Raw genomic sequence first — 23,935 nt, 5'->3', positions numbered from 1 at the left:
GAAGATCCCCTGGCAGAGGGCACGGCAACCCACTCCAGTATTCTTGCCTGAAAATCTCCATGAACAGAGGAGCCTGGTAGGCTACAGTCCATGAGGCCACAAAGAGTCAGGCATGACTGAGTGACTAAGCACAGCACATTATTAACTCTAGTCACAAAGCTTGTAATCTCAAATTCTTTTTAGAGGGTAGGATATTAATAAACAAAATAATTCTGTAGACTGATGCTTCTTATCCTTTAGTGAGCATGAGAATTATCTGGAGTTAAAACACAGATTGCTGGGCCCAGCCACGGAGACTCTGATCCCAAAGGGCCACTGCTTCTCGAAGTGTTACCAGTGGAAACCAATGTAAAGAGAAGCTTGCTGAGGTGTTAAGTGTATAATCATTAACAAATGACAGATAATCGAATCCTATGAATTCTATGTTACTACTTATTATTTAAATAATAGCAGTTTTAAAAACTTTATCCCTTAATAAGTTTTTAAAGCATGGCATACACAATATAAACATTAAAAAAAAAGCACAAAATAAGTATATCAGAAATTAAACTGTTCCTTCTTTCCAGATCTCCACACCCACTTTGAAGAATCAAGCATGTTTAATATCTTGTTAGAGCATGTGCACTGAACATTTTGCAAGAGGCTGGGAACTGCCCTCTATCAAATAGTTTATGCCAGTTTATACTTCCATCTACTATTGTATGGATGCTTATTTCTACACACTTCGATAGTATCGAACAATATCCAAAATTTTGATCTGCCAATGTGGCATGTAAAAAATGGCATCTAATCTTTATTTCACTTTGTGTTGCATTAAATTATGGCAGAAGTTAAACAACTTTGAGTAGCAAGACGGTGGGCAATCTATTAATTTTGTGCAAAAGCTGACTGGTTTTTAAATTCAACTTCATGCTTTCATCCAAGCAAAAGTATCTGCTTTTCTTGTTCACCTCCGGTTGAATCTTGCTTCAAAAAGTGCTGCTTCCCCTCCTTTTGAACATAAAGAACAACTATGGTAACCCTCCTTGTCTGCCCTTTGCCTCCTTTCCCCCAGGAAATGTGATTTTTTTTTTTCTGGACAATCTTTTGAAAAATGAAGGCTTAGATGTAATTTTTTTATGGTCTGTATAGAAAATAATACATCTCCAAACCCAAGCCCTGCTTATGGAAAATGACAGCTGACAGCTAAACGAGGTTATAGGAAATCAAAGAAAATGTTCACTATGGTGCAATGTACCAAAGCTGAATTTTCCTTAAATTGTTTATTGGTGCTCACTTGAAAGAAACACACGCACACACACCCCTAAGACTGCTTTTTGAAATCAAATGTATTTCCTGCCTTCTTCTTTCCTCTGGACTCTTACCACCAGCCTATTTATAGCCCAGGAAAGGAAAAAGCACCGCTGGAGGCAGGAAAACTAAGTCCAGAAAGAATAGGAGGAAGTGTGCCTGCCATTTAGCCAAACAACCTTTAATTCATTGAGCTCAAAGCTTAGCGGCTTGGCTGTTGTCGTGAGGCGTAAACAGCTCGCAAATTAGAATTTTTTTTCTCTCCCCACGTTTGAATTGGATTTGGGCAATGGAGATGAAGGCAGCATTTTAGAAGAGAGAACAGAAATCTCTAGGTGTTTAGACACGTGAAAGAGGAACTGGTGAGGGGTTGGTGAAGCAGACAGCAGAGGATGAGCTGGAAATGATTCCATGCCTGCGAGTTAAGGTAAGTGTTCTTTTCAAGGCAGTCTGCTGTTGCGTCTACGCACATATCAGGTGCTGTGGAGATTAGCCGCGGATGGTGTGTATAATTTGAGGGCAGAGTCTCTTGAAGAGCTCATGAGCTTTGCTTTTATCGCTGAAGAAATGGGGAAATTTCTTTCAGCCTTAGTTGTGACATCTTCGGTTTTTAACAATAATGTTTTTAAGTAGTTGTTTCTTTAAAATAGTTTTGTCTCCACTAAGTTTTCTTTGGTTTCTTTGTCACCAGAGGATTAAATAGGATAAATAATTTCATTGAAGGTCATTTTTGAAAAATCATTTCTTGCTATTTGTCTGTTTTTCTATCCTTTTCAAAGTACCAATTAATATTCCACATACCAATTTTTTAATCAATACTGGTTTTAGAATACATTGAACAGAGAAGCCCTCAATCAAAAGTGGTCTATTTTAGAAAAGTTATTTTAACTAAAATTTAAATTTTGTATAACATTCAGTGAAGATTGAATTTTTTAATGCAAAGCTTTTCCTAAGCATGCATTTTCAGACTAAGGAAAACCCTCTAGAAGCATTAAAATAAAAAACCCAGCACTTAATAGCTCCAGTGATAGAAAGTGTTCACAATAATTACTTACATTTAAATTATTATTTCAAAATATTCATTCAACATATATTTTCTTAGTGACCTGAAAAATTGTTCCTGGGTTTGGAAGTGGAAAGGTCAAAAGGGAATGGATTATATCCAAGAGCAGCTGATGCCGCCCACAAAAACTTGGAAAGCTCCTAGGGACATTCCAACTCTTTTAACATTTTTTTGCCATCACACAAGTACGTTTATTTAGATGATCCACCGTATTTGCATCCCCCACTGATTATATTCACAAATGTCCTGGAAAAACTTGATTAATGTTTCTATGATGTCAAACAAAGGAATAAGGTTCTGGTGGTTTATTGAAAAGAAAAAGCAGAAGGAAATGTGTTGCTGTTATTTTGGTTTATCCCCGTTTGAGATTGGTATGTTTAGAATCTGTCCTAAGAAGATAGCAAAACTGGAAGCCAGAAAAGCTGAGCCAGCCAGATTGAGACTAACGCAGGAGGCCAAGGCTGAGTTCTGTCTCGATGTGGATTTTATTGCCTGTTCTCCTTCCTGGAAGAATTTAAGGGTTATTTTCTTCTGATTAGAAAATTATAATTCATTCCATGGAAACAGCAAAGTATAATATCCTTGAGTAGAAAGAGCAATATTTCTTAGTTAAAGCTAGGTAGTAAAAAATAGGGAAATAAAATTAATCTGGACAAATATGATGAGTCTGAAGAAACAGAACAAACTCTTAGCCCTTGTTTCCGGGACACTCTAATTCTGCAAAGTCCTGAATTCAGTGCTGAATCCATTTTATTATTTCCGCAACATAAAGTCTAAGGTAACCTAATTAATTGCCATTCCATGCGGGTCTAGTGATAGAAACACTGCTTACAGTGATTCTGATTTCTCTGTGTATGTTGAACTTTTTCTTCTTGCAATTTCAAAACAACATTCTCATTTGACATATTCGTATGCTTACATTATGAGAATAAAATTGTTATAAACACTGTCGAAGGCTTAAATAATAAAACTATGAGCTATGTATTTTATTCTAAGAATACGTATCTTTTCCAATTTTAAAAGTTCTGTTTTTAGTCATTAGTTTCTGGATGCCCATAGATGCTTATAAATGTATCCATGAAGTGCCAGCTATTTAAAATAGTTATCTTGAGAACTGCTTAATAGTTTCACAGTTTTCTTGATGTATTCTCAAGTTCCTGAGACTATAGTATATTATTGTTGTTTACTCACTAAGTCATGTCCCACTGGGACCACATGGACTGTAGCCTACAAAACTCTATTCCTGGGATTTCCCAGACAAGAATACTGGAGTGGGTTGCCATTTCCTTCTCCAGGGGATCTTCCCTACCCAGGGATTGAACTCTCATTTCCGGCACTGCAGGCAGATTCTTTACTACTGAGCCACCAGGGAAGCCTATAGTACATTACTAGAGTTAGCTAATTTTGAAAACAAACAAACAAAAAAAAAGCCAACTCTTTTAACTTCTCTATTAATTAAACAGCCATTTATTTCTTGGCTTCCAGCATAACTCCTACAACCACTCTGTGTTTACAGGTTACATAGTATAGCCACCACTTGACACTCATTGAAATGTAAATGAGATCAGATTGCTGAAGAGATAGAGTGGAGTTTTAAGAAAGGTAGATTTCGCAAAATCCACCACTTGTAATCCACAATTTGTAGGACGTATTGAAGGAGGACGTGGGGAGAAGCGTCCCACGGCCAGGCAGCCATACCCACCTGGCCTGATGCTATGGGAGCGTCATGGGTCTGTGAGCACCTTAAATCCAGATGAGTGACCTCTGGAGGTTCTTTTTCTCCTATACTCTTATCCCTTCACATCCTATATTACAGATCAGCAGTAGCACCACCAAAGCATATTTATTAAGTTTTTCTACTTATAATCTCTACCTTTGATAAACTCAACATTAACTTGGAGAGTTGGAATTATACAGAACACAAGACATCCTATATATGGAATCAAATGAATGATGTGGATAATGATTACAGGTAAGGAAGTTCTGATCCTGGCAGGCTTCTTGGAGGGAAGAGGTTGAGCTGAGACTTGAAGGGCAGATCTGATGGGTATGGCTAGAGATGAAAGCCTCCAAGATAAGAATGGAACCTTGTGCATGGGAAGAGATAGAGTACTTGGGTTGCCAAATGAAATATAGGATTCCCACTGAAATGTGAATTTCAGATAAACAACATATACTTTTCCTAGTAAGAATATGTACATGAGGTCTGTTGCATGATATATACAAAGTATATTTGTTGTAGGTCTGGTTCACATTTAACTGGGAGTCCTGTGTGTTTTATTTCCTAAATCTGGTCACCCTACCAGGGAACTCTGTGTCAACCAGCTTGATAGGAGCAGAAGCAATGCACAGATGGAAAAAGTGAAAAGTGTCTGGAGGAGACTGAGGTCAGACTGTGGTGGGACAATAACGCTAGACTAAGGAATTTAGAATCTAATTTGAGGACACTGAGGAGACACTGAGGGTTTTGAAATGGGAAATGACATCAATAAGATCTGGTCATTCAAGGCAGGACCTGCTGGGGCAAAGAGAGCAGCTCACCGAGGTCCGGGTGCTGGTGACGAGAGAGAGGAAGAAACCAGTCACATGAAGACACGTTAGAGAACAAATCCATGTGTCTTGTAAACTAATTGGGCGTGGATCTGGGAGGAGAGGAAGTGTTAGAAAGGATATTATGTTTAATTTAGAGTCCATTCAGAGAGACAGTCAGAGATAGCAGCAGGTCAGGGAATTGGTGAGGGAGGCAAGGATTTTGGTCTCAGACATTAAATTTGAAGCAATGGTGGGATAATCAGTAAGTGAACTCTGGAAATGGGAAGTAGCTTAGGAGAAAGGTAAAGGCTGGAAAGAATGGCAATGCCAACACTGATGGAGATTTTCTTTATGACAAGCCTTTTTTTTTTTAATATCCATTCTCTATTTAATGCTCACAACTACCTATGAGCAGACTCCATTGCCAGCCACATTGTGCAGATGAGAACACTGAGGCTCAGAGAGGTTAAGTGACTTGTCCACAATTGCCTGGTTAGAGACAGACAATAGAACCCAGGTGTCCATGTGCTCAAAGCCATGTTCCTGCTCATTCTCATGGAGAATGTTGAGTATCTTCTGTGGATTCACTTCCTCCTTCTACAAAGATCTAAAGGCACAATTGTTCATGCTGTAACGCAAATCTTCCTCTTTTTAAAAAATTTATTTATTTAATTGGAGGACAGTCACTTCACAACACTGTGGTGGCCCCTGCTGCACATCAACACGGATCAACCAGATGCCTGGTCTTTGTGGCTCACTGCGGTAGCCCTCAGAATTCTGCACCTTTTGGTTAATCTCTCTGAGGAAAAGGGAATAGCTGATACACAGAAAATTTCTCATTTATTTATTTGTATCTTTATTACCCAAATTGTTTTTCCCTTCAGTGCCTTGTTTTTAGATGTTTCCTCGGTTATTTGGTGAAATAAAAATTACCCTGAAGAGAAAACAGGACGAAGGGTGTTAAACTCCTCTCCCTGTCTCTGGCTGCCCTCTAGTGGCAGAATCAGGTAACAACGCTTAGCTCAGGTCCGGGAACCTTAGCTCCTTAGGAAACCAAGTCAGAGTTAACAGAAACATCTGTGGGCTCCTGAAAGGTTTGGAGGCTAGTTGTGCTAAGAGATTCTGGAAATGGGCTTCATAGAGTTACTTACACCCTTCCAGATGGCTGGCTTGAAGGGTATCCCGTTCTGGATTTATTAAACTTGGTAATCATTAAAGGTATTTCACTTGTTTATCCTGTTAGGAAAGAAAAAGCTGAAAGTCTCTCAGCCGTGACTGACTCTTTGAGACTCCATTGACCGTAGCCTGCGAGGCTCCTCTGTCCATGGCATTCTCCAGGCCAGGATACTGGAGTGGGTTGCCATCCCCTTTTCCAGAGGATCTTCCCAACCCAGGGATCCAACCAGGGTCTCCTGCACTGCAGGCAGATTCTTTACCATCTGAGCCACCATCAAGTTTGGTTATGAAATTTTTAATACACAATTGTGCCTTGATTGTTAAGAAAATTTCCTAGACCTTTTATTCTAAATGTTTATTTAAAAATACATCATATGTTTTCTATTAAAATATCTTTTAGGAATGTATCCTAAGGAAATATTCATATATCGAGACAAAAATGTATGTAAAAGAAAGTTTGTCTACTTGAAACAGAAAAGTTTTGGAAAATATACAAAGTTGGGGAATTGACAAATAATAGTCCATAATATGGAATTACAAATAGCCATTAAATTACATTAAAATATTTAATGGCAACTGTAACTGTTTGTAGTAAATGTATATATGAAAAAGAAAAGACAAAAATGTTATATTCGTGGCATGATCCCATTTTCTTACAAATTATAAATGTATATATGACAAAGAATTAAGAACTAAAAATCTATATACTAAAATGTTAGCAGTAAGAATCTCTGGTCAATGGGGGTAATGGTGATTTTTATTTTCTGCTTTCTCTCTGGAATAAGCATGTACTACTTTTATAATCAGGTATGAAAGCCAATATGTTTTGAAACAGTGGAGAACTAAGTCCCGATGCTCTGATTTCTTGCTTTCATGACTGACAACCAGGTTTGTGCTAATTCAGTCCCATTTAGGCTTCTCTGCCCAGCAAGGAGCTGTATCCTGTTTGTGACAGCATAATTCATTGTAATGGAAAAGATTATGATGCACTAGTCTGGTCTATGACTTCACTGTATTCACTGGCAACGGAAACAAAGACAGACACTTGTTTTTTTTCATAATTGTTTTAGCAATAATTGACAATTGGAGGAAATGAATGGCAGAAAACAATTATGGGCAGACAAGACGGTCAGCAAATCAGACTGGGAAATGCAACGGGGCCCGTCTTAGTTCTATTTGTGCAACAATTTCAGAACATTACAAAGATATTATTGTTTTGTTTTCAGCCTACTTCTGAAATCACTATTGTTTTTAGTAGCAGTTACACAACTCTTTGCTGGCAGCAATGACCCCCAATGTGTTTTAAATTCAGCAAACTGGTAATCGCACGTCAGGGATTTGGGACTGAATTTTTTATCTATGTTAATATTCAGGATCAGTGTGAACTTCTTAAATGTGCACCATGTGTCAGTACTCCTATAATAATAACTAGCCCCCTGTTGCCCATACACAGGCTCTGAAAAGCTTTATTTTCCAGTAAATTTTAAAAAATCAAATTCGTGTTTCTATTTTCTGTGAAAAGATCGCCTGTCTTTGTTTTAGCAGCAACGGTGAGGGAAACAACAAAAAGTCAAAACAAATGAATTCTTGATTCACTGTCTTGTTTCCGTGCTGTGAAATGAGTACGATTAACAGAGACTGAGATGAAAATGGATGTGTTATCATCTGGGAAGGGGCTTCAGTAAGGCAGGTATTACATACACTGCAGTGACGTTTATCTCAACCAGTGGCTTGTGTAGCTAGACATGACTTAACTGTCCTGTTGGGTATTATTAAATGTTCGGATGAAAAAACTAAACATGAAGGAGCTGCTTTAACCTTTGCTCCTTTACTATTCTCCTCTGAGTCGTCTGATTTGGAATAAAATTCTGCAGCAGCTCTGACTTCTAGTCTGAAAGACCAATTATTGGTCACGTGACTTAATGAGGACGCCTCTAGACCCGACAGTGTCCACTAGAAATGTAAAGTGAGCCACAATGTGGGCCGCATGTGCCGGTTTATGTTTTCTGGTGGCCACGTTAGGAATTTAAATAGAGTCAGGTAAAAATTAATTTTAAGAATCTCGTTTGTTGAACCCATTATATCCAAAACATTATCATTTTGACTTGCAATCAATATAAAAGATTAGCAATGAGACATCTTACCTTCTTCTTTGGTACCAAGTCTTTGGAATCCAGGGTGTATTTTATGCTTGCTACAACTCTCAATTCAGATGGGCCTATTTCATGTGCTCAGGGGCTTCAGGTGCCCTTGTGGCTACTGTATGTAGTGGGCAGTGCGGATCTCAACAGCAGAGCTTCCACGGCTTCATAAATGGCATGTGAATTTTGGACTGTGAGATTCCGCTATCTGTTCAGGACTCATAGTCTTCTCCGTTCTGATGCACTCATTAGGCCAATCTTACATGGATCAGCTGAAACTGAATAACTGAAAAGCAAGCAAAGGATTGACACTTGCTGACTTTTGTCCTCTTAAAACAATCCAGCTGTTTGTTGCATCAGCTGGAATGGTGCCTAACTATAGATCCCTCAATTGAGAATAAGGGTGAGAGGTTTTAAAAACTCTCAGACTTTGAAATCTGGATTATGTGATTATAAGAAACTTTATTTTATCATGATGTTTCCAAGTGAATTTAGGCATGTGAACAGATGACATCACACAGCTTAAAATAAACTTCTAGAAAGCATTATAGATACTCTCTTAATAATGTGTACAGCAGGACAAAGAAAGAAATCTTTAGCAGTTCTCATACGCACACATACACAGACTTCTACCATTGTGACCATTTCTGATGTCTTCTCTGCATTCTGCATTGTCTTATTTGAAGGGGAGGAAGTGTGCTTAAATAATCTTGTATAGCTGCTATGCCCTGGGGACTCTCATGCCAGTCAGCTGGAGTGATAAAGATAGCCCTGTGTGCTAAGTATGGAGATGCAAAAATAGAACTGATGGAAGTGGATAAAACTAAAAGACACTGTAGTTTCTTAAGGCCCCGCCAATGGCAGAGACCTGGAAACAAGGGCTTCTTAAGTCCTGGCAAGGAGTCACAGTCAACTGAAACCATCATATTTTAGGTTCATTGCTTATCCCATGAAGGTTTGGTTATGGAGCTAGACTTAAAACAATCAGAAAATTCTAAAATCACGATAAAAGTTAAAGACATTTAAAATATAAATAGTAACCATCCATTGCATGATATATAAATCAGAAGTGTTTCAAAAGCGTATTTTTAAAGAATGTTCTCGGTTCCCTGAATTGACTTTCCATTTTTCCCAAAGAAACAAAGTTATAAAGGGTGACTGGTATGTGCACCTAAAATATCGTATGGTTACCGTGAAATCATTACAGTGTATTTAGGATGTACTACATTAAATTATTATGCTTTATTACTCCAATGCATTTACAATGAAATATAATTATTAACATTTTGTTTCTACATTAATACATTATACCATACAACACTATGTTGATAATTATCTTAATACAGTCATAATATATTAATAATTAACCCAAACAGGGCTTTCCAGGTGGCACTAGTGGTAAAGATCCCGCCTGTCAATGCAGGAGACATAAGAGACGTAGGTTTGATCCCTGGGTCAGGAAGACCCCTGGAGAAGGACATGGCAGCCCACTCCAGTGTTCTTGCCTGGAAAATCCCATGGACAGAGGAGCCTGGTGAGCTACGGTCAGTAGGGCTGCAAACAGTCGGGCATGACTAAAGCAGCTTAGCATGCAAACGGCAAAATAGTATATCGAATCAATTTACAGTCTCCATCTACCCAAAGCAAAAGCACTGATGGAGAATCTAGGAAGTGTCGGGTGCTCTATCAGGTACCAGGACAAGCATAAGAGATAAATTGTATTTATTTTGTTTGTCATTGTCAGTAGGACAGCAGCTTCACTAGAGAAGAATGAGGAAATAGATGGAATTCTTTCCTACGGAGACAGCCTTGTTATCTGCGTTAGTCCTAGGTGGAGAAGACCATTTCATTTCTGTGTCTAATTTTAACTTCTTAACTTTGGATTTGCCTTTTTTTTTTTTTTTTTTCCGTCCTTAGGACCAAGTACCTCTCTTCAGGGTGTAGCCACAATTAGGAGCTTTTTTGGTTCCCATATAGGGCGTGATTTTCCTAAGTCACATTTGGCAGAGAGGTAGAAGAGACGAAGGTGAGAGGAAGGTTGTGGTGAAAGAGAGCATGGGGCCACATGAGGAACAGCGTTCGCCAAACTGGCTCGGTTCTCCTTGCGGGGTGGGGGCGGGGGGAAGGCAGAGGGGAACCAGGATTTGGATCATTCTGTGAATTTTCCTCTGCAGCTTCCAGAAGGGGAAAAGCAGGGGTGGAGGCCTGTGCAACTGACCTTTGCGTGTAGAGCGTGCTTTCCAAGTCAGGGTTTTGTATCTTGGTGAGCGCCATAAACTGCTGGATTCTGAGTACTGCCGTTGCTTTTGGTCATCACTAGCAAATGAGAAGCAGGTGCAAGGTCAGGGATTAACTGGCCTTTAGGTGAAGTCAGGGAGTCTGGGACGAGTGGGGCCACTGATTGTGCCCACAAACCAGCAAGAGAATTCAGGGAAGTACAGGTGAGTTGAGATTACCCCGTTCCTCGCTTCCCGTCAGCACTGCTTCTGTGTTTGCTCCTTTTCACAAGGACTCACTCCAGGGGACTTCCCTGGCAGTCCAGCGGTTAAGACTTCGCCTTCCAATGCGGGGTGCAGGCTTGATCCCTAGTCGGGGAGCTAAGATCTCATATGCCTAGGGGCCAAGAAACCGAAACATAAGCAACAGAGCAATATTATAATTCAATAAAGACTTAAAAAATGGTCCACATTAAGAGAAAAAGTCTTTAAAAAAAGGTGGGGGGACTCACTTGAGCTGATTTCCTTTCCTCAGAGTCTTCTATCCACAGGGGATTGGTTGCAAGACCCCTCTGAGGTACCTCAAGTCCTTTATGTAAAATGACATAGAGTTTGCATTTAATGTAAACATCCTCTACTTTAAATCAACACCTCTAGATCCTGTAATACCTAATACAGTGGAAGCGCTGTGGAAGTAGTTGTTGGTTTGTGGCAAATTCAAGTTTTGCGTTTTGGAACCTTCTGAAAAAATTTTTTTTGAACCCACAGATACAGCATAACTGACCGACTGTAATCTGTCTTGGGGGTTGTTGTGACTTGATCGAATTAACATTTGTTAAGTAGAATCCCAGGTGTAGGATGGTAAGCAAAACACAAGACCATAAGAGAAACTGAAATAGGTTTATCGTGAAGATGTACGTGGCAGGCCTGAAGGGAGAGGTCAAGGAAGGGGGCAGGCTCACGACCTGGGGCACAAGCTTTTATTAGGGTGGAGTCTGTGGGTAGACTGCTTTGAGGTTCCTGAGCTAAGCTCAACCCAAACCCCAAAGGCAGGATTTTGGTAAGTTCCACGGGGTGTCTTAACTCAGTGACACGGGGGAGGGCTCTTGGAGGCTGGGGAGACTGCTGATCCCAGGGGTAACTGGGGAAGTCATATGGGCTCCCTTGACAAGCTCAGTCGGTAAAGAATCTGCCTGCAGTGCAGGAGACCCTGGTTCAATTCCTGGGTTGGGAAATCTGCTGGAGAGGGGATAGGCAATCCACTCCAGTATTCATGGGCTTCCCTTGTGGCTCAGCTGGTAAAGAATCCACCCGCAATGCGGGAGACCTGGGTTCGATCCTTGGGTTGGGAAGATCCCCTGGAGAAGGGAAAGGCTACCCACTCCAGTACTCTGGCTTGGAGAATTCCATGGACTGTATACCCCACGGGGTCAAAAAGAGTCGGACACGACTGAGCGACTTTCACACTTACCAGGAAGTTACATTTGCCTGTAGCTCTTTTGGCTGTTTTCTAGGGCACACCCTTGCGTGGGGGGCTAGTGTGAATTTAAGGCACACTGCAGGCCTCTTTAGCCAAGCAAAATGGATGGAAGGCAGCAATACCATGGAGTAGCTTAGGTGAACGCTTGCCAGAGGACAACACACTGCCTGGGGTCTTAGCCAGGTTACGATGAATAGAAATACATTCAAAATAAGCTATATTGGTTATAAGAAAAAAGTGTACCTCACAGAAGCACAGGAAATGAAGCTGAGGCTGCCGGGGCCTCCACCCAGAAACCAGCTGACCAGGGGCCTGGGACCTGACAGGAGAGCCTGATGGTTCCGAACCTCCAGTCCTCCTGGGAGGTTCTGCTTCTCTCTCCCTCTGTCTCTCTCTCTCTCTGACTCCCTCTCTCTCTTTCCAGCTTTCCCTGTCTCACCAAGCACAGGGAGGAAGAGGATGTCCATCTGTGTGAATGTCCTCTGAATGTTCAAGCACTGGTCGTTCTAAATTCCAGACTCGCTTGTAAAAAAAAAAAATCTGATTATCCAACTGGCCTATACTTGCCTCAGGTTTCAATATCTTGTCTAGTCATTTATGGCTTTGGGAGTGGAGGTCGCGAGACTAATCCTGCGGATGGGGGCAGTTTTCAGCAAAAAGGGGCTTGAGCTGGGATGCCCCAAAGCTGTTACACACCTGGCACTGAGGTGTAACAGGGCTCTTGATTTTTTCTGACCTCTCTTTCTCTCAGGCCCTAACCAATGTGTCTCCTAATTTTCCATGAAATTGCCATGTATTTTCCCTCTCTGTAGACTCTTCCTGTGCTGACCTGGCCAGTTAGGGTTATGCCACCCCTGTCCTTTCTCTCAATCCAAAGCCTCTGTCTGTTTCCAGACGCTGCACAGAATCGCTCTGTTTGATAAAACTATTACCAATCTTCTGTGACCTCGCCCACTTTCAAAATACTGTAATACATGGTCTATTGTCTAATATATTTAATCACATGATGTTTACTGGTATTTCTTTCACTTATTCAGCTATTATTTGACTTTATAGTTAACTTTCCAGGAATTTCTTCTCTCTTCAACCTAATTATGAATTCCTTTAGGTATGAGCCATGTTTTGTTTTTGCTTTTCTAAAACTCCCTCTGGAGTAGATCAGTGTTCAGAGAAGCATAATTCACAATAGCCAAAGAGTGGAAACAACTCAAGAGTCCACCAATAGATGAATGGATAAACAGATAATGGTATAAATGTTTGATGGAATATTCTTCAGCCATAGGAAGGAATCAAGTTCTGGTATATACTACAACATGGGTGTATGTTGAAAAAAATATGCTAAGTGAAATAATCCAGACACAAAAGGAGAAATATCATATAATTTCACCTAGGTTAAATATCTTGAATAGGCAAATCATAGAGACAGAAAGAAGTTGTTGGAGGCTGGGAACAGGAATGAGTGGAGAATTATTCCTTAATGGTTGTAGAGTTTCTAATACGGGTGGTAAAATGTTTGTGGAAATAATGATGGTGGTTGCACAACATTGTGAGTGTGACAAATCCTACTGAACTGTAAACTTAAAAATGGTTAGGGTCAGAGTAGCCATTTTTTGTTCCATATATCTTACCACTATTTTTAAAAAATAACAATGCAATATACTGAAGTCAATGAGTTGTACGGTATGTAAATTATGTCTCAATAAAGCTATTTTTAATAATAACTTCTGGGAACCAGATACTATGTATAATAAGTGAGTGCTTAAGTAATACTTGTATCATTTGTTGTGAGTTAACATAACATTATTATTTGCAATGTTAGATTCATTAAGACACAAATTTACATGTGATGGCGAGCAGGTGTATTTCCTCAGTTATATATACACCAGATATAACACGATTGCTCTGCACCTGGTGCTAAGGTAGGTGTTGAGACACATGTCAAGTGCTGTCCAGGTATGATTTGAGATCCTAAATTCTTTCAGTCATTTTTACCTTTTGTGGAGTACCTGCTATAAGGGATTACACACCAATATATGAATTTTATGTTTGGTGAAAGAATAAAAATATTAACAAAGTATAAAGTAATAGAATTTCCACTCATACATATATATTTTTCTGCCACCAACCAAATATATATATTTTACCATCTCTAGGGATTCATTCTTTAGGGCTGAGACATTGTTTTCCAAATATCTGCTTTTATGACATAATATATTATAGAAGAAGTTGATTTTTGAACTAGGTTCCTGCTTCTCCACTCTCTGGTCATTTAATAAAGCTTGTGTGGTTTCAGTCTCAAAAAGGAAAAAAAGACATATTGTTGGTAAGTGGAACATTGTGCAGCCATGGGAAAAGTCATGTTTTAGAGCAATATTTGATGACATTGGAATCTTTAAGAATATTGAATGATGTTGAAAATATTTATAATACTTAGAGAGGCAGACTAAAAAGCTATCAGTTCAGTTCAATTGCTTAGTTGTGTCTGACTCTTTACGACCCCAGGCACTGCAGCACGCCAGGCCTCCCTGTCCATCACCAACTCCCGGAACTTACTCAAACTCATGTCCATTGAGTCAGTGATGCCATCCAATCATCTCATCCTCTGTCGTCCCCTTCTCCTCCCACCTTCAATCTTTTCCATCTTCAGGGTCTTTTCAAATGGGTCAGTTCTTTGCATCAGGTGGCCAGAGTATTGGAGTTTCAGCTTCAGCATCAGTCCTTCCAATGAATATCCAGGACTGATTTCCTTTAGGATGGACTGGTTGGATCTCCTTGCTGTCCAAGGGACTCTCAAGAATCTTCTCCAACACCACAGTTCAAAAACATCAATTCTTCGGTGCTCAGCTTTCTTTATGGTTCAACTCTCACATCCATACGTGACTACTGGAAAAACCATAGCTTTGACTAGATGGACTTTTGTTGAAAAATAATGTCTCTGCTTTTTAATATGCTGTCTAGGTTGGTCATAACTTTTCTTCCAAGGAGTAAGCGTCTTTTAATTTCATGGCTGTAGTCACCATCTGCAGTGACTTTGAAACCCCCCCAAATAAAGTTTCACTGTTTCCACTGTTTCCTCATCTATTTGCCATGAAGTGATGGGATCAGATGCCATGATCTTAGTTTTCTGAATGTTGAGTTTTAACCCAGCTTTTTCACTCCTCTTTCACTTTCATCAAGAGGCTCTTTGGTTCCTCTTCACTTTCTGCCATAAATGTTGTGTCATTTGCATATCTGAGTTTATTGATATCTCTCCCGGCAATCTTGATTCCAGCTTGTGCTTCATCCAGCCCACCATTTCTCATGATGTACTACTCTGCATATAAGTTAAATAAGCAGGGTGACAATATACAGCCTTGATGTACTCCTTTCCTGATTTGGAACCAGTCTGTTGTTCCATGTCCAGTTCTAACTGTTGCTTCCTGACCTGCATACAGATTTCTCAGGAGGCAGGTCAGGTGGTCTGGTATTCCCATCTCTTGAAGAACTTTCCACAGTTTGTTGTGATCCACACAGTCAAAGGCTTTGGCATAGTCAATAAAGCAGAAGTAGATATTTTTCTGGAACTCTCTTGCTTTTTCCATGATCCAGCGGATGTTGGCAATTTGATCTCTGGTTCCTCTACATTTTCTAAATTCAGCTTGCACATCTGGAAGTTCATGGTTCATGTACTGTTGAAGCCTGGCTTGAAGAATTTTGAGCATTACTCTGCCTATTATAAATTATATAAAACACAGGACAGATATTTATTATTTGCCTGTCTCTATGTAACAAGTCACTCCCTAACCAAGTGCCTAAAGGGTGGGTTGCAATCAGGCGTCAGGTGAGGCTCCAGTCATCCAAAGACTTGATGGGAACTTGAAGACCTACTTTTGAGGCCGGTCATGCCCATGGCTGAAAAGTTGGTATTTACTGTTGGCTGGGACCCCCAGGTCCTCTCCTGTGGGATTTCTCTGTGGACTGCTTGAATATCTTCATGACCTGGCATGTGACTTCTGAGTGAGAAATCCTTGACTAAGATGAAAGCTGAAATGCTTTTTATGACCTTGCCTTGGGGATAACACTCCGCTATGGCCCTTGTATTCTAGTAGTCATGCGGGGCCAGCCCTGAGACAGCGTCAACAAGGACTACAGAGGGCATGTGAGGATCACTGGGACCATTGGCAGGTGACTGCAAATACACACTGAAATAAAAGTTTTAAGAATGGTTCGAACTGATCTTGTTTTTGGGGGGAGCTTTACTTTAAAAAAAATTTTATGGTGAAGATACACAAGTTTTGGAATCACACACATCCCAATCAACGCAGGTTATTTTTTCAAGACCGTAACTATTCCAGTGAAGACAAGATCATCCCTGACACCTTGGTATAAAGTTGGGTTATCTATGCTTTTCTTTCTCTGATATAATCCTGTAATTAAGGAAAGGAAAATCTATATCAAAAGAGGAGTAGTTTTGAAATATAGGGCACACGACTGGGAAGATGTGGCCAAAGTAGAGAGCCTGGGGTAAACATAGCAGTGCTGGGGTCCCAGAGCCAGAGAGACATCACAGAGGGTTAAGAATATTATAAAGAGTGACAAGTGCCTTGAAGAGACCTTGAGCTTTCAGGTAAAGGAGGGTTTAGCATACACTTTTACTTACCTCTGCTTCCTTCTGAGAGCCTGTTAAGGCACGATCAAAGGATTTGGGTTTCTTAAAGTCACAAATACACTATGACAATATTTTGGAAGCTGGGAAAGTAGATGGTGACTAATTCAATAGTGGAAACCAGATAATCAACCCAATTTGCCCTGGTTGTGGTGGTGGTTTTAGTTGCTAAGTTATGTCCAACTCTTGGAACCCTGTGGACTGTAACCCACCAGGCTCCTCTGTACATGGGATTTCCCAGGCAAGAATACTGGGGTGGGTTGCCATTTCCTTCTCCAAGGAATTTGTACTGGGGAACTCTTCAAAAAGGCTTGAGAATTAGTGGCACCAAGTACTGTTAACATTGTAGGTGAAGGTGAGACTAAAGGGAGGGAAACTGGTTGAAAATCTTCCTAGGAAACAGTTAGATTCCCAGGTCCTCTCCCCTGCTTTACAGAGTACCATGATACTGGAGGTTTACTCTCTCCAGAAGATAAAACATAGGTGTTTATATTACGAGACCCTGGTCTTGGGATGAGGCCCAGCTCAGGTAGACACATTCTAGGTAAAACCAGAGAATTATTTAAAAGTTGAAACCCAGCCCTCTTCTCCCACTTGACTCCCAGAACACAGTAGGCAAAGCAGAAAATATGATTGCTAATAGGTTCTGGGTTTTATATCTTAAGACTTGGAGAAAGAAAAAGAATGTTCTGGCTCCATGTCTGAAAAATATGGGGAAGGGATCCATTAGGTTGGGGAATCAATCTGCCTGAATCAGATGCCTACCCCTGAAACAGTCCAATTTGGCCAAAGTGAGAGAGGTACTATGACTAGCCCAGTTAGGATCACATGCCCATCCCTGGGCCAGTGAACCTTGCTCAAAAGATCAAGGAATTTCCAAAGATCATAGGGCCAGATGGGCTTGTTGTTGAAGAGGGTGATAGAGAATGGGGATATTAGAGAGACAGTGTCCTAGATGACAACTAAAACTTCTCAGCCTCCTCTGTAGGAGGTGATGTCATGTAAGGAAAGGACCACAGCTTAAAATTCTTAAGTAGAGAGAAATGAGTACACTTTACGTTTCTACAATACATTATGGGTTTTCAAAGTACTTTTTCCCTATATTTATTTCCTTTGTTTTCCAGAAAAATCTGTGAGACAGATATTGCTATTCCCACTTTCTTGATAATTAAGGGGGACTCAACATGGTAAATGTGGTGGACTCACTCACTATACCTTAACTAGATGAAGGCAGAGCTGATATGAGAAATCCTGTCTTTTGATTCTTAGTCTTGAGCAATTTATTTTTTAGCATCGCAGCGATCAGCCCAACATCACAAACTCCTAGATGACTGAGCAGGGAAGGACATTTGGAGATGCTATGTATGGGCAATAAACTGCAAGACTGTCCACAGTCTCCTATCATCTGACCCACAATTGCCCTGCACATCAACCCCAACAAGTGTAAGATCAACAGAGGCTGGGAGAGTATAGCCAAATGCACACAGCTTGAAGGAGCCACATGACCTCCTTTTGGAACAAGACTAAATAATTAACTTCTGGGGAGAATTTTCCATCTGTTTTCCAGATAAGATTGATTAAAACCCAGTTTCAAAGATTCCATGAAAGGATGGATGAGCTGTCCCTTCTGGCCTGGTTAAGTTTGGTTCACACTCCTCTGCAGAGTTCCAGCTCCATCACATGAGGAAGGCCACTTCTTTACCTTCAGACCTCCTAAGGAGAAAAGGAGTGGAGGTCCCAGATGTGAGCCCTACCCTGCACTGAGCACTTTGCTTTAAGTAGGAAGGGTGGCACTTTTGCTGCAGACCAGCTGGGTAACAACCTCATATGCATTTTATTTACCATTTTGATGAGGTAAGAGCAGGGAAGTGTATTTCTCTTTGCCAGTTCTTGTCTCCCACTTCACTCATGCTCTTTCCTCCTGATCTAGTTTTTTCAGTTCCCTTTGTTATTTTTAGTATAAAGAACTTTCATTCATTCACTTTTAAGGCTTCAGAAAAATAGTTAAAAGAAGTTGAGTTGGGGAGCATTGTCTGACCTCTTATCTGTGTGTGTAAACTCAGTCCTGAATATTCATTGGAAGGACTGATGCTGAAGCTGAAACTCCAATACTTTGGCCACCTGATGTGAAGAGTTGACATTGGAAAAGACCCTGATGCTGAGAAAGATTGAAGGCAGGAGGAGAAGGGGACGACAGAGGATAGATGGTTGGATGGCATCACTGACTCGATGGACATGAGTTTGAGCAAGCTTCTGGAGTTGGTGATGGACAGGGAGGCCTGGCGTGCTGCAGTCCATGGGGTCGCAAAGAGTTGGACACAAATGACTGAGTGACTGAACTGAACTGAACTGAAACACACACACACACTCTTACACACACATATCCGACACCTGGGGAACTGAATAGATTAAAATGGATCCATCTCTTGTTTGTTATTTAATAATAGTCTTTGCATTTTCATGGTGAATTCAGACAATTAACACTGTGGTTCTTTAGGTATTTCTTATTTTCTATTTACCATTCTTTTCCTTTCCTGCTTTCCTTTGGATTTTTCAAGTTTTCTGTATTCCAATTTCTCCCCTCTAGTGTTTTGAGCATAATGTTGTCTATTTCTTTTCTTTTAGTAGTTATACTTAAAATTTTAAAACACATATTTGATTGAGCAAAGCCTAATGTGAATATCTTCATATTAACATCCTAACATCTTCTAAATAACATAAAGATATCTTCTGAATATCATAAAAGTCTTAGAAGCTTGTAATTATGCTCTCATGCTCCCATTTCTCATGTTATTACAGTTGAAAATTTTAGCCCAATATAAAAAACCAATTTTGTTGAGGTATAATGGATATATGATAAATGGCACATAATAAAAATATACAATTTGATGTCTTGATGTGTATATATCCATGATATGTATCACCACAATAAAGATAGTAGTCATTCACTTGAAAATAAAACACTGATCGAGTTCACACACGAACTTACCTGGTTACATGTAAACTTGTTTTACTTAAGGAGTTCTGTCACTTCTGAACAGAAGGAACTAAGATAATCACTATTCATCCAAGTCCACTAGGCATTCTGCTAAATTCTTTACGTTGATTATTTCTCATTTTTTTCTTTCTTTTTCATTAAAAAAACTTCTTAAAATTATGAAATATTATAACACATTTACAGAAGACTTGGAATAAACGGAATGAAGTTTCATATAGTTCCACTATATCATTTCCTTATTGTCATTACTTTTTAATTATAAAAAAATGCAGGTTTAGTATAAGTGAATGTACTCAATATCAAATGAATAGTATAAAAGAGGGAAGACTTGTAATCCTCTTTTTTTGTTCAGAATAGTTACATGTTTATTGCTGGTTGTTACTGTAGATATTTTCTATGAGGTTGAAAACACAAATACATTATGGAGATTTTTTTGGCTTAAAAAGAAATTTATGCATGCTGTTTTTATACAGCTTGCTTTTGTCATTTGTTACATCAAAGCCATCTTCCCATCCATCCTTCTCATGGCTGCATGATTTATTCAGTGTTGAATTAATGTATTGTGATTATTTTGATCAATCATCACCGACTCAATGGACATGAGTTTGAGCAAGCTCCAGGAGATGGTGAAGGACAGGAAAGCCTGGTGTGCTACTGTCCATGGGGTCACAAAGAGTCAGACTGAGTGACTAAACAGCAACAACCCCTTGTTTTTGGTTGTTTGCCTTTTATTGTTGTTATTACAGGTGTTGTATTAAACTTGTCTTATGTCTAGAGACAACAGGAGACTTCCCTGTAGCTCAAACAGTAAAGAATCTGCCTGCGAGGGAGGAGACTAGGGTTCGATCCCTGGGTTGGGAAGCTCCTCTGGAGGAGGGAATGGCAATCCACTCCAGTATTCTTGCCTGGAGAATTCTATGGACAGAGAAGCCTGGCAGGCTGTAGTCCATGGGGTCACAAAGAGTCGGACATGACAGAGTGACTAACGCAGTATGCCTATCCTTGTGCATTTATTGAATATTTTTATAGGATAAAACTCTGAAGTGCAATGCATTATTCCAACCCACATAGCCACCCTTTGAGCTGGGTATTATCATTTCCTTTTTACAATTGAGGAATCTTACACAGGTCTTCCTGTGCTTACAATGGGGTTATGTCCCAATTAGCCCAGTATAAACTGAGAATATCACAAGTGGAAAATGGATTTAATACACTGCACTTCCTGAACATCATAGTTTAGCCTAGCCTAACTTGAACATGCTGAGACCACTTACATTAACCTACAGTCAGGCACAATCATTTAACACACAGCCTATTTTATACCCAAGTGTTGAGTGTTTCATGTAGTTGATTGAACAGTGTATGGAAAGAGAAAAATGAATGGTTGTAGAAGTTCAGAATGGTGTTAAGTGTATGGGTTATTTCCTCTTGATCACTCAGCTGGCTGGGAGTTGCAGCTCGCCACAGCAGCTCAGCATCACTAGAGAGTATCAGAGTGCATACTGCTAGCCTATTGTTGTTCAGTCACTAAGTCGTATCCAACTCTTTGCGACCTCATGAACTGCAGCACACCAGGCTTCCCTACCCTTCATTATCTCCCAGAGTTGGCTCAAACTCATGTCCATCGAGTCGATGATGCCATCCAACCATCTCATCCTTTGTCACCCCCTTCTCCTGCCCTCAATCTTTCCCAGCATCAGAGTCTTTTCCAACGAGTTGGCTCTTTGCATCAGGTGGCCAAAGGATTGGAGCTTTAGATTCAGCATCAGTCCTTCCAATGAATATTCAGGGTTGCTTTCCTTTAGGATTGAGTGGTTTGATCTCCTTGCAGTCCAAGAAACTCTCAAGAGTCTTCTCCAATACCATAGTTCAAAAGCATTAATTCTTCAGCACTCAGCTTTATTTATGGTCCAACTCTCACATCCATACATGACTACTGGAAAAACCATAGCTTTGACTATGTGGACCTTTGTCAGGAAAGTAATGTCTCTGCTTTTTAATATGCTGTCTAGGTTGGTCATAGCTTTTCTTCCAAGGAGCAAGCATCTTTTAATTTCATGGCTGCAGTCACCATCCACAGTAATTTTGGAGCTCAAGAAAATGAAATCTGACAGTTTCCACTTTTTCCCCATCTACTTGCCAAGAAGTGATGGAACTGGATGCCATGATGTTAGTTTCTTTGAATATTGAGTTTTAAGCCAGCTTTTTCACTCTCCTTTTTCACCTTCATCAAGAGGCTCTTTAGTTCCTCTTTACTTTCTGCCATAAGGTCAAAACTTAGAATTCAAAGCATGATTTCTACTGAATGTATATAGCTTTCACAACACCATAAAGTCAAAAATTTGCAAGTCAAGCTATCATAAATCAGGGGGCGCCTGTACTTGAAGGGTTAAGTGACTTATTCAGCTAGTGAGTGACTGATTAGGGAATGAGAATCCTGATTTTCCAGTTCTCCAATGTGCCAAAATCCTCACCACTCACTGTACTGCCTCTCCTCCTAGTTTGGAAAATGGCTAAAAAAGAAAAAAACTTATTAATGTTGGAATTGTCAGGAGGAAAACTGGGAATTTTCAGCTAATAGTAGTCCTATGGAATTAGATTGCAGGGGACATATTTCAGGCAACTTAGAGTTTCACTTGGCCCCTCTGCTGAGGACACTAATGTCAGAGTTGCTGGGCTATTTTTAGCAGGTTACTTTTAAGCACCCCTGGAGGGGTTGTGAAATAACCTGTCTTTCACAGGCAGCTAGGAATTGCTTGCTTACATTTTTGTTCTCAAGAAAAGGACACAGACCATCTAGGCCAGTAAGTTGGGTCAAAAATTGGACTCATGTTTATTTTACTTAACAAATGTGTTCTTGAATAATATGAGTTGAATTTTGGTTGGTCGAATGCCATTTTTAATGAACCAGGGCACACATATTTCTTGTAATCCTGCAATGAGTGGCTTTCTAAAACAAAGAATGCTTTGGTAATGTGAACAATTTTCCTTTAATTCATGTTGAATAGAACTTTTTTTTTTCTTCTTTCCTTTGGGCAAGGAACTCTATGCTCAGTTGCTGGTATCTTAAATTGTGTTGGCTGGTATAGCCATATTAGTTAATGGTCATGTGGAATATATATGCTGTTAAAATACAGACTAACATAGTCCAAACTTTCACTCCAAAATCCCAAACCAAATGACATGGTGAAACTATATAATTTAGAAGAGGTGGTTTGTGATAAACATCTAATGCCAGAAAGAGTGTAGTTGTAGACCTGGGGTGCTCCTACTGTTCTGTTTGGATTGCGGGCCCCATCCCTCCCTCACTGAGATGGCATGTGGAAGAGCTGGCCCTTCAGTTACTAAGGCCACAGTCCAGAAAACAAGATAGAAATAAGTGAGGGCGCTCCTGACCCTTTTCCACCTAGCACTAATTTCTAGTCCAACATTAACATTTATGTTCTTCCTAACATATCAGTTCATTTTTGCTCATACATTAAAAAAATCAATCAGCAAGAGATTCTGCAACTGGAATGGGCTCTAGAGTTCATGGAATTTTTGGTGTATGCAGATAATAAGGGTTGAAGTGAAGTGAAAGTGTCTGACTCTGTGACTCCCTTGGATTGTAGCCTGCCAGGCTCCTCTGTCCATGGAATTCTCTAGGTAAGAACACTGAAGTGGGTAGCCATTCCCTTCTCTAGGGGATCTTCCCAACCCAGGGATTGAACCCAGGTCTCCCACATTGTAGGCAGATTCTTTACCAGCTGAGCCACCAGGGAAGCCCAAGAATACAGGAATGGTTAACCTTTTCCTTCTCCAAGGGATCCTTCCAACCCAGGGATCAAACTGGGGTCTTCTGCATTGCACTCCAATACTTTGACTACCTGATGCAAAGGACTGACTCACTGGAAAAGATCCTGATGCTGGGAAAGATTGAAGGCGGGAGGAGAAGGGGACGACAGAAGATGAGATGGTTGGATGGCGTCACCTACACAATGGACGTGAGTTTGAGCAAGCTCCGAGAGTTGGTGATGGACAAGGAAGCGTGGTGTGCTGCAGTCCATGGGGCCTCAAAGAGCTGAACAAGACTGAATGACTGAACTGAACTCAACTGCATTGCAGGCGGATTCTTTACCAGCTAAGCTATCCAGGGAAGCGAGAGAAATAGACTCTAACTCTTAACTTTGGCCAGTTTTAGTGATTTGGCTTAATATGCTTTGGTTAAAAAAAAAAAAAAGTTATCATTCTACATGAAAATCAAGCAAAATATTCAACACAAATGATTTAGTTAATATGCCTGGTATGACAGGATTCTGCAAATGAATAATCTTGATCCTCTAAGTTTACAATTATCAGTCTTTTAAAGGCTTTGACCCTTGCATTGCTTTCAGTTTAGTCTTGGGAAAATAAAT

At 40.1% G+C, this 23,935-nt stretch overlaps 1 protein-coding gene across 1 annotated transcript in view; it reads left to right on the top strand.

Annotated features, from left to right (window-relative positions):
• Nucleotides 1-1,514: 1,514 nt before the first annotated feature.
• Nucleotides 1,515-23,935, top strand: part of RASGRP3 (RAS guanyl releasing protein 3) — a 116,978-nt gene continuing 94,557 nt past the window's right edge. The window contains exon 1 of the mRNA XM_068977086.1: nt 1,515-1,717. The gene's annotated coding sequence lies outside the window, so the exon portion shown is untranslated. The remainder of the gene's footprint in view (nt 1,718-23,935) is intronic.

The sequence above is a fragment of the Capricornis sumatraensis genome, chromosome 1, assembly GCF_032405125.1.
Source record: "Capricornis sumatraensis isolate serow.1 chromosome 1, serow.2, whole genome shotgun sequence".
Taxonomy (NCBI): Eukaryota; Metazoa; Chordata; class Mammalia; order Artiodactyla; family Bovidae; genus Capricornis; species Capricornis sumatraensis.
The sequence above is the reverse complement of the archived record's forward strand: the minus strand, read 5'-3'. Positions and strand labels throughout refer to the sequence as shown.